Source organism: Ambystoma mexicanum, unplaced genomic scaffold, assembly GCF_040938575.1.
Source record: "Ambystoma mexicanum isolate Mex_15411 unplaced genomic scaffold, UKY_AmexF1_1 Mex_scaf5, whole genome shotgun sequence".
Taxonomy (NCBI): Eukaryota; Metazoa; Chordata; class Amphibia; order Caudata; family Ambystomatidae; genus Ambystoma; species Ambystoma mexicanum.
The window spans coordinates 10,722,148-10,733,509 of record NW_027182466.1 but is presented as its reverse complement, the minus strand read 5'-3'; positions in this window follow the sequence as shown (position 1 = coordinate 10,733,509).

Sequence of the window (11,362 nt, the reverse complement as noted above, 5' to 3'; positions counted from 1 at the left end):
TTCTGAGCCCCTTCCTATACTATGAGACTTGATATCTCAATGCTTCTAATACCAAACCTGAGACCCGTAATATAACATGAGATGTGATATCCAAATCCTTCCCCTTCCAAACCTTAGACCCTTCCTTTATCATGAGATGTGATATCCAACTCCTTCCCATTCCAATCCTGAGACCCTTCCGATATCATGAGATGTGATATCTCAAAGCTTCTAATATCAAACTTGAGACCCTCCCTATAGCATGAGATGTGATATCCAAGTCCTTCCCATTCCAATCCTGAGACCCTTCCTATAGCATGAGATGTGATATCTCAATGCTTATACCAAACCTGAGACCCTTCCTATAGCATGAGATGTGATATCCAACTGCTTCCCATTCCAATCCTGAGACCCTTCCTATAGCATGAGATGTGATATCTCTATGCTTCTAATACCAAACCTGAGATCCTTCCTCTAACATGAAATGTGATATCCAACTCCTTCCTTTTTCCAAACCTAAGAGCCTATCTATAGCATGAGATGTGATATCCAAGTCCTTCACATTCCAACCCTTAGACACTTCCTACAGCATGCAATATGATATCTCAATGATTCTAATAACAAACCTGAGACCCGTCCTATAACATGAGATGGGATATCCAACTCCTTCCCATTCCAATCCTGAGACTCTTCCGATAGCAGAGATGTGATATCTCAATGCTTATACCAAACCTGAGACCCTTCCTATAACATGAGATGTGATATCCAAATCCTTCCCGTTCCAAACCTGAGACCCTTCCTTTAGCATGAGATGTGATATCCAGCTCCTTCCCATTCCAATCCTGAGACACTTCTGATAGCATGAGATGTGATATCTCAATGCTTCTAATATCAAAACTGAGACCCTCCCTATAGCATGATATGTGATATCTAAGTCCTTCCCATTCCAATCCTGAGACCCTCCCTATAGCATGAGATGTGATATCCAACTCCTTCCCATTCCAATCCTGAGACCCTTCCTATAGCATGAGATATGATATCTCAATACTTCTAATACCAAACGTGAGATCCTTCCGATAACATGAGATGTGATATCCAAATCCTTCCCCTTCCAAACCTGAGACCCTCCCTTTAGCATGAGATGTGATATCCAACTCCTTCCTATTCCAATCCTGAGACTCTTCTGATAGCATGAGATGTGATATCTCAATGCTTCTAATACCAAACCTGAGATCCTTCCGATAGCATGAGATGTGATATCTCAATGCTTCTAATACCAAACCTGAGATCCTTCCTATAACATGAGATGTGATATCCAAATCCTTCCCCTTCCAAACCTGAGACCCTCCCTTTAGCATGAGATGTGATATCCAACTCCTTCCCATTCCACTCCTGAGACCCTTCTGATAGCATGAGATGTGATATCTCAATGCCTCTAATACCAAACCTGAGATCCTACCTCTAACATGAAATGTGATATCCAACTCTTTCCCCTTCCAAACCTGAGAGCCTTCCTATAGCATGAGATGTGATATCCAAGTCCTTCCCATTCCAATCCTGAGACCCTTCCTATAGCTTGAGATGTGATATCCAACTCCTTCCCATTCCAATTCTGAGACCCTTCCTATACTATGAGACTTGATATCTCAATGCTTCTAATACCAAACCTGAGACCCGTAATATAACATGAGATGTGATATCCAAATCCTTCCCCTTCCAAACCTTAGACCCTTCCTTTATCATGAGATGTGATATCCAACTCCTTCCCATTCCAATCCTGAGACCCTTCCGATATCATGAGATGTGATATCTCAAAGCTTCTAATATCAAACTTGAGACCCTCCCTATAGCATGAGATGTGATATCCAAGTCCTTCCCATTCCAATCCTGAGACCCTTCCTATAGCATGAGATGTGATATCTCAATGCTTCTAATACCAAACCTGAGACCCTTCCTATAACATGAGATGGGAATATCCAACTCCTTCCCATTCCAATCCTGAGACCCTTCCGATAGCAGAGATGTGATATCTCAATGCTTATACCAAACCTGAGATCCTTCCTATAACATGAGATGTGATATCCAACTCCTTCCCATTCTAATCCTGAGACCCTTCCTATAGCTTGAGATGTGATATCCAACTCCTTCCCATTCCAACCTGAGACCCTTCCTATAGCATGAGATGGGATATCCAACTCCTTCCAAATCCAATCCCGATACCCTTCCGATAGCATGAGATCTGATATCCCAATGCTTCTACCAAACCTGAGACCCATACTATGGCATGAGATGTGATATCAAACTCCTTCCCATTCTAATCCTGAGACCCTTCCTATAGCTTGAGATGTGATATCCAACTCCTTCCCATTCCAATTCTGAGACCCTTCCTATACCATGAGACTTGATATCTCAATGCTTCTAATACCAAACCTGAGACCCGTCCTATAACATGAGATGTGATATCCAAATCCTTCCCCTTCCAAACCTTAGACCCTTCCGATAGCAGAGATGTGATATCTCAATGCTTATACCAAACCTGAGATCCTTCCTATAACATGAGATGTGATATCCAACTCCTTCCCATTCCAATCCTGAGACACTTCCTATAGCATGAGATGTGATATCTCACTGCTTATACCAAACCTGAGACCCTTCCTATAGCATGAGATGTGATATCCAACTCCTTCCCATTCCAATCCTGAGACCCTTCCTATAGCATGAGATGTGATATCTCAATGCTTCTAATATCAAACTTGAGACCCTTCCTATAGCATGAGATGTGATATCTCAATGCTTCTAATACCAAACCTGAGATCCTTCCTATAACATGAGATGTGATATCCAACTCCTTCCCGTTCCAAACCTGAGACACTAACTATAGCATATGTGATATCCAACTCCTTCCCATTCCAAACATGAGACCCTTCCTATAGCAAGAAAGTAATATCCAACTCCTACCCATTCCAATCCTGAGACCCTTCCTATAGCAAGAGATGTGATATCCAAATCCTTCCCATTCCAATCCTGAGACCCTTCCTATAACATGAGATGTGATATCCAACTCCTTCCCATTCCAACCTGAGACACTTCCTATAGCATGAGAAGGGATATCCAACTCCTTCCCAATCCAATCCTGAGACCCTTCCGATAGCAGAGATGTGATATCTCAATGCTTATACCAAACCTGAGACCCTTCCTATGGCATGAGATGTGATATCCAACTCCTTGCCATTCAAATCCTGAGACCCTTCCTATAGCATGAGAAGGGATATCCAACTCCTTCCCAATCCAATCCTGAGACCCTTCCGATAGCAGAGACGTGATATCTCAATGCTTCTACCAAACCTGAGACCCTTCCTTTAGCATGAGATGTGATATCCAAATCCTTCACATTCCAATCCTGAGACCCTTCCTATAGCATGAGATGTGATATCTCAATGCTTCTAATACCAAACCTGAGATCCTTCCTATAACATGAGATGTGATATCCAATTCCTTCCTATTCCAAACCTGAGACCCTTCCTATTGGATGAGATGTGATATCCAACTCCTTCCCATTCCAACCCTGAGACCCTTCCTATAGCATGAGATGTGATGTCTCAATGCTTCTAATACCAAACCTGAGATCCTTCCTATAACATGAGATGTGATATCCAACTCCTTCCATTCCAATCCTGAGACCCGTCCTATAGCATGAGATGTGATATCTCAATGCTTATACCAAACCTGAGACCCTTCCTATAGCATGAGATGTGATATCCAACTGCTTCCCATTCCAATCCTGAGACCCTTCCTATAGCATGAGATGTGATATCTCAATGCTTCTAATACCAAACCTGAGATCCTTCCTATAACATGAGATGTGATATCCAAATCCTTCCCCTTCCAAACCTGAGACCCTCCCTTTAGCATGAGATGTGATATCCAACTCCTTCCCATTCCATTCCTGAGACCCTTCTGATAGCATGAGATGTGATATCTCAATGCCTCTAATACCAAACCTGAGATCCTACCTCTAACATGAAATGTGATATCCAACTCTTTCCCCTTCCAAACCTGAGAGCCTTCCTATAGCATGAGATGTGATATCCAAGTCCTTCCCATTCCAATCCTGAGACCCTTCCTATAGCTTGAGATGTGATATCCAACTCCTTCCCATTCCAATTCTGAGACCCTTCCTATACTATGAGACTTGATATCTCAATGCTTCTAATACCAAACCTGAGACCCGTAATATAACATGAGATGTGATATCCAAATCCTTCCCCTTCCAAACCTTAGACCCTTCCTTTATCATGAGATGTGATATCCAACTCCTTCCCATTCCAATCCTGAGACCCTTCCGATATCATGAGATGTGATATCTCAAAGCTTCTAATATCAAACTTGAGATCCTCCCTATAGCATGAGATGTGATATCCAAGTCCTTCCCATTCCAATCCTGAGACCCTTCCTATAGCATGAGATGTGATATCTCAATGCTTATACCAAACCTGAGACCCTTCCTATAGCATGAGATGTGATATCCAACTGCTTCCCATTCCAATCCTGAGACCCTTCCTATAGCATGAGATGTGATATCTCTATGCTTCTAATACCAAACCTGAGATCCTTCCTCTAACATGAAATGTGATATCCAACTCCTTCCTTTTTCCAAACCTAAGAGCCTATCTATAGCATGAGATGTGATATCCAAGTCCTTCACATTCCAACCCTTAGACCCTTCCTACAGCATGCAATATGATATCTCAATGATTCTAATAACAAACCTGAGACCCGTCCTATAACATGAGATGGGATATCCAACTCCTTCCCATTCCCATCCTGAGACTCTTCCGATAGCAGAGATGTGATATCTCAATGCTTATACCAAACCTGAGACCCTTCCTATAACATGAGATGTGATATCCAAATCCTTCCCGTTCCAAACCTGAGACCCTTCCTTTAGCATGAGATGTGATATCCAGCTCCTTCCCATTCCAATCCTGAGACACTTCCGATAGCATGAGATGTGATATCTCAATGCTTCTAATATCAAAACTGAGACCCTCCCTATAGCATGATATGTGATATCTAAGTCCTTCCCATTCCAATCCTGAGACCCTCCCTATAGCATGAGATGTGATATCCAACTCCTTCCCATTCCAATCCTGAGACCCTTCCTATAGCATGAGATATGATATCTCAATACTTCTAATACCAAACGTGAGATCCTTCCGATAACATGAGATGTGATATCCAAATCCTTCCCCTTCCAAACCTGAGACCCTCCCTTTAGCATGAGATGTGATATCCAACTCCTTCCTATTCCAATCCTGAGACTCTTCTGATAGCATGAGATGTGATATCTCAATGCTTCTAATACCAAACATGAGATCCTTCCGATAGCATGAGATGTGATATCTCAATGCTTCTAATACCAAACCTGAGATCCTTCCTATAACATGAGATGTGATATCCAAATCCTTCCCCTTCCAAACCTGAGACCCTCCCTTTAGCATGAGATGTGATATCCAACTCCTTCCCATTCCACTCCTGAGACCCTTCTGATAGCATGAGATGTGATATCTCAATGCCTCTAATACCAAACCTGAGATCCTACCTCTAACATGAAATGTGATATCCAACTCTTTCCCCTTCCAAACCTGAGAGCCTTCCTATAGCATGAGATGTGATATCCAAGTCCTTCCCATTCCAATCCTGAGACCCTTCCTATAGCTTGAGATGTGATATCCAACTCCTTCCCATTCCAATTCTGAGACCCTTCCTATACTATGAGACTTGATATCTCAATGCTTCTAATACCAAACATGAGACCCGTAATATAACATGAGATGTGATATCCAAATCCTTCCCCTTCCAAACCTTAGAGCCTTCCTTTATCATGAGATGTGATATCCAACTCCTTCCCATTCCAATCCTGAGACCCTTCCGATATCATGAGATGTGATATCTCAAAGCTTCTAATATCAAACTTGAGACCCTCCCTATAGCATGAGATGTGATATCCAAGTCCTTCCCATTCCAATCCTGAGACCCTTCCTATAGCATGAGATGTGATATCTCAATGCTTCTAATACCAAACCTGAGACCCTTCCTATAACATGAGATGGGAATATCCAACTCCTTCCCATTCCAATCCTGAGACCCTTCCGATAGCAGAGATGTGATATCTCAATGCTTATACCAAACCTGAGATCCTTCCTATAACATGAGATGTGATATCCAACTCCTTCCCATTCTAATCCTGAGACCCTTCCTATAGCTTGAGATGTGATATCCAACTCCTTCCCATTCCAACCTGAGACCCTTCCTATAGCATGAGATGGGATATCCAACTCCTTCCAAATCCAATCCCGATACCCTTCCGATAGCATGAGATCTGATATCCCAATGCTTCTACCAAACCTGAGACCCATACTATGGCATGAGATGTGATATCAAACTCCTTCCCATTCTAATCCTGAGACCCTTCCTATAGCTTGAGATGTGATATCCAACTCCTTCCCATTCCAATTCTGAGACCCTTCCTATACCATGAGACTTGATATCTCAATGCTTCTAATACCAAACCTGAGACCCGTCCTATAACATGAGATGTGATATCCAAATCCTTCCCCTTCCAAACCTTAGACCCTTCCTTTATCATGAGATGTGATAGCCAACTCCTTCCCATTCCAATCTTGAGACCCTTCCGATATCATGAAATGTGATATCTCAATGCTTCTAATATCAAACTTGAGACCCTCCCTATAACATGAGATGGGAATATCCAACTCCTTCCCATTCCAATCCTGAGACCCTTCTGATAGCAGAGATGTGATATCTCAATGCTTATACCAAACCTGAGATCCTTCCTATAACATGAGATGTGATATCCAACTCCTTCCCATTCCAATCCTGAGACACTTCCTATAGCATGAGATGTGATATCTCACTGCTTATACCAAACCTGAGACCCTTCCTATAGCATGAGATGTGATATCCAACTCCTTCCCATTCCAATCCTGAGACCCTTCCTATAGCATGAGATGTGATATCTCAATGCTTCTAATATCAAACTTGAGACCCTCCCTATAGCATGAGATGTGATACCCAAGTCCTTCCCATTCCAATCCTGAGACACTTCCTATAGCATGAGATGTGATATCCAACTGCTTCCCATTCCAATCCTGAGACCCTTCCTATAGCATGAGATGTGATATCTCTATGCTTCTAATACCAAACCTGAGATCCTTCCTCTAAAATGAAATGTGATATCCAACTCCTTCCCTTTCCAAACCTAAGAGCCTATCTATAGCATGAGATGTGATATCCAAGTCCTTCACATTCCAACCCTTAGACCCTTCCTTTATCATGAGATGTGATAGCCAACTCCTTCCCATTCCAATCTTGAGACCCTTCCGATATCATGAAATGTGATATCTCAATGCTTCTAATATCAAACTTGAGACCCTCCCTATAACATGAGATGGGAATATCCAACTCCTTCCCATTCCAATCCTGAGACCCTTCTGATAGCAGAGATGTGATATCTCAATGCTTATACCAAACCTGAGATCCTTCCTATAACATGAGATGTGATATCCAACTCCTTCCCATTCCAATCCTGAGACACTTCCTATAGCATGAGATGTGATATCTCACTGCTTATACCAAACCTGAGACCCTTCCTATAGCATGAGATGTGATATCCAACTCCTTCCCATTCCAATCCTGAGACCCTTCCTATAGCATGAGATGTGATATCTCAATGCTTCTAATATCAAACTTGAGACCCTTCCTATAGCATGAGATGTGATATCTCAATGCTTCTAATACCAAACCTGAGATCCTTCCTATAACATGAGATGTGATATCCAACTCCTTCCCGTTCCAAACCTGAGACACTAACTATAGCATATGTGATATCCAACTCCTTCCCATTCCAAACATGAGACCCTTCCTATAGCAAGAAAGTAATATCCAACTCCTACCCATTCCAATCCTGAGACCCTTCCTATAGCAAGAGATGTGATATCCAAATCCTTCCCATTCCAATCCTGAGACCCTTCCTATAACATGAGATGTGATATCCAACTCCTTCCCATTCCAACCTGAGACACTTCCTATAGCATGAGAAGGGATATCCAACTCCTTCCCAATCCAATCCTGAGACCCTTCCGATAGCAGAGATGTGATATCTCAATGCTTATACCAAACCTGAGACCCTTCCTATGGCATGAGATGTGATATCCAACTCCTTGCCATTCAAATCCTGAGACCCTTCCTATAGCATGAGAAGGGATATCCAACTCCTTCCCAATCCAATCCTGAGACCCTTCCGATAGCAGAGACGTGATATCTCAATGCTTCTACCAAACCTGAGACCCTTCCTTTAGCATGAGATGTGATATCCAAATCCTTCACATTCCAATCCTGAGACCCTTCCTATAGCATGAGATGTGATATCTCAATGCTTCTAATACCAAACCTGAGATCCTTCCTATAACATGAGATGTGATATCCAATTCCTTCCTATTCCAAACCTGAGACCCTTCCTATTGGATGAGATGTGATATCCAACTCCTTCCCATTCCAACCCTGAGACCCTTCCTATAGCATGAGATGTGATGTCTCAATGCTTCTAATACCAAACCTGAGATCCTTCCTATAACATGAGATGTGATATCCAACTCCTTCCATTCCAATCCTGAGACCCGTCCTATAGCATGAGATGTGATATCTCAATGCTTATACCAAACCTGAGACCCTTCCTATAGCATGAGATGTGATATCCAACTGCTTCCCATTCCAATCCTGAGACCCTTCCTATAGCATGAGATGTGATATCTCAATGCTTCTAATACCAAACCTGAGATCCTTCCTATAACATGAGATGTGATATCCAAATCCTTCCCCTTCCAAACCTGAGACCCTCCCTTTAGCATGAGATGTGATATCCAACTCCTTCCCATTCCATTCCTGAGACCCTTCTGATAGCATGAGATGTGATATCTCAATGCCTCTAATACCAAACCTGAGATCCTACCTCTAACATGAAATGTGATATCCAACTCTTTCCCCTTCCAAACCTGAGAGCCTTCCTATAGCATGAGATGTGATATCCAAGTCCTTCCCATTCCAATCCTGAGACCCTTCCTATAGCTTGAGATGTGATATCCAACTCCTTCCCATTCCAATTCTGAGACCCTTCCTATACTATGAGACTTGATATCTCAATGCTTCTAATACCAAACCTGAGACCCGTAATATAACATGAGATGTGATATCCAAATCCTTCCCCTTCCAAACCTTAGACCCTTCCTTTATCATGAGATGTGATATCCAACTCCTTCCCATTCCAATCCTGAGACCCTTCCGATATCATGAGATGTGATATCTCAAAGCTTCTAATATCAAACTTGAGATCCTCCCTATAGCATGAGATGTGATATCCAAGTCCTTCCCATTCCAATCCTGAGACCCTTCCTATAGCATGAGATGTGATATCTCAATGCTTATACCAAACCTGAGACCCTTCCTATAGCATGAGATGTGATATCCAACTGCTTCCCATTCCAATCCTGAGACCCTTCCTATAGCATGAGATGTGATATCTCTATGCTTCTAATACCAAACCTGAGATCCTTCCTCTAACATGAAATGTGATATCCAACTCCTTCCTTTTTCCAAACCTAAGAGCCTATCTATAGCATGAGATGTGATATCCAAGTCCTTCACATTCCAACCCTTAGACCCTTCCTACAGCATGCAATATGATATCTCAATGATTCTAATAACAAACCTGAGACCCGTCCTATAACATGAGATGGGATATCCAACTCCTTCCCATTCCCATCCTGAGACTCTTCCGATAGCAGAGATGTGATATCTCAATGCTTATACCAAACCTGAGACCCTTCCTATAACATGAGATGTGATATCCAAATCCTTCCCGTTCCAAACCTGAGACCCTTCCTTTAGCATGAGATGTGATATCCAGCTCCTTCCCATTCCAATCCTGAGACACTTCCGATAGCATGAGATGTGATATCTCAATGCTTCTAATATCAAAACTGAGACCCTCCCTATAGCATGATATGTGATATCTAAGTCCTTCCCATTCCAATCCTGAGACCCTCCCTATAGCATGAGATGTGATATCCAACTCCTTCCCATTCCAATCCTGAGACCCTTCCTATAGCATGAGATATGATATCTCAATACTTCTAATACCAAACGTGAGATCCTTCCGATAACATGAGATGTGATATCCAAATCCTTCCCCTTCCAAACCTGAGACCCTCCCTTTAGCATGAGATGTGATATCCAACTCCTTCCTATTCCAATCCTGAGACTCTTCTGATAGCATGAGATGTGATATCTCAATGCTTCTAATACCAAACATGAGATCCTTCCGATAGCATGAGATGTGATATCTCAATGCTTCTAATACCAAACCTGAGATCCTTCCTATAACATGAGATGTGATATCCAAATCCTTCCCCTTCCAAACCTGAGACCCTCCCTTTAGCATGAGATGTGATATCCAACTCCTTCCCATTCCACTCCTGAGACCCTTCTGATAGCATGAGATGTGATATCTCAATGCCTCTAATACCAAACCTGAGATCCTACCTCTAACATGAAATGTGATATCCAACTCTTTCCCCTTCCAAACCTGAGAGCCTTCCTATAGCATGAGATGTGATATCCAAGTCCTTCCCATTCCAATCCTGAGACCCTTCCTATAGCTTGAGATGTGATATCCAACTCCTTCCCATTCCAATTCTGAGACCCTTCCTATACTATGAGACTTGATATCTCAATGCTTCTAATACCAAACATGAGACCCGTAATATAACATGAGATGTGATATCCAAATCCTTCCCCTTCCAAACCTTAGAGCCTTCCTTTATCATGAGATGTGATATCCAACTCCTTCCCATTCCAATCCTGAGACCCTTCCGATATCATGAGATGTGATATCTCAAAGCTTCTAATATCAAACTTGAGACCCTCCCTATAGCATGAGATGTGATATCCAAGTCCTTCCCATTCCAATCCTGAGACCCTTCCTATAGCATGAGATGTGATATCTCAATGCTTCTAATACCAAACCTGAGACCCTTCCTATAACATGAGATGGGAATATCCAACTCCTTCCCATTCCAATCCTGAGACCCTTCCGATAGCAGAGATGTGATATCTCAATGCTTATACCAAACCTGAGATCCTTCCTATAACATGAGATGTGATATCCAACTCCTTCCCATTCTAATCCTGAGACCCTTCCTATAGCTTGAGATGTGATATCCAACTCCTTCCCATTCCAACCTGAGACCCTTCCTATAGCATGAGATGGGATATCCAACTCCTTCCAAATCCAATCCCGATACCC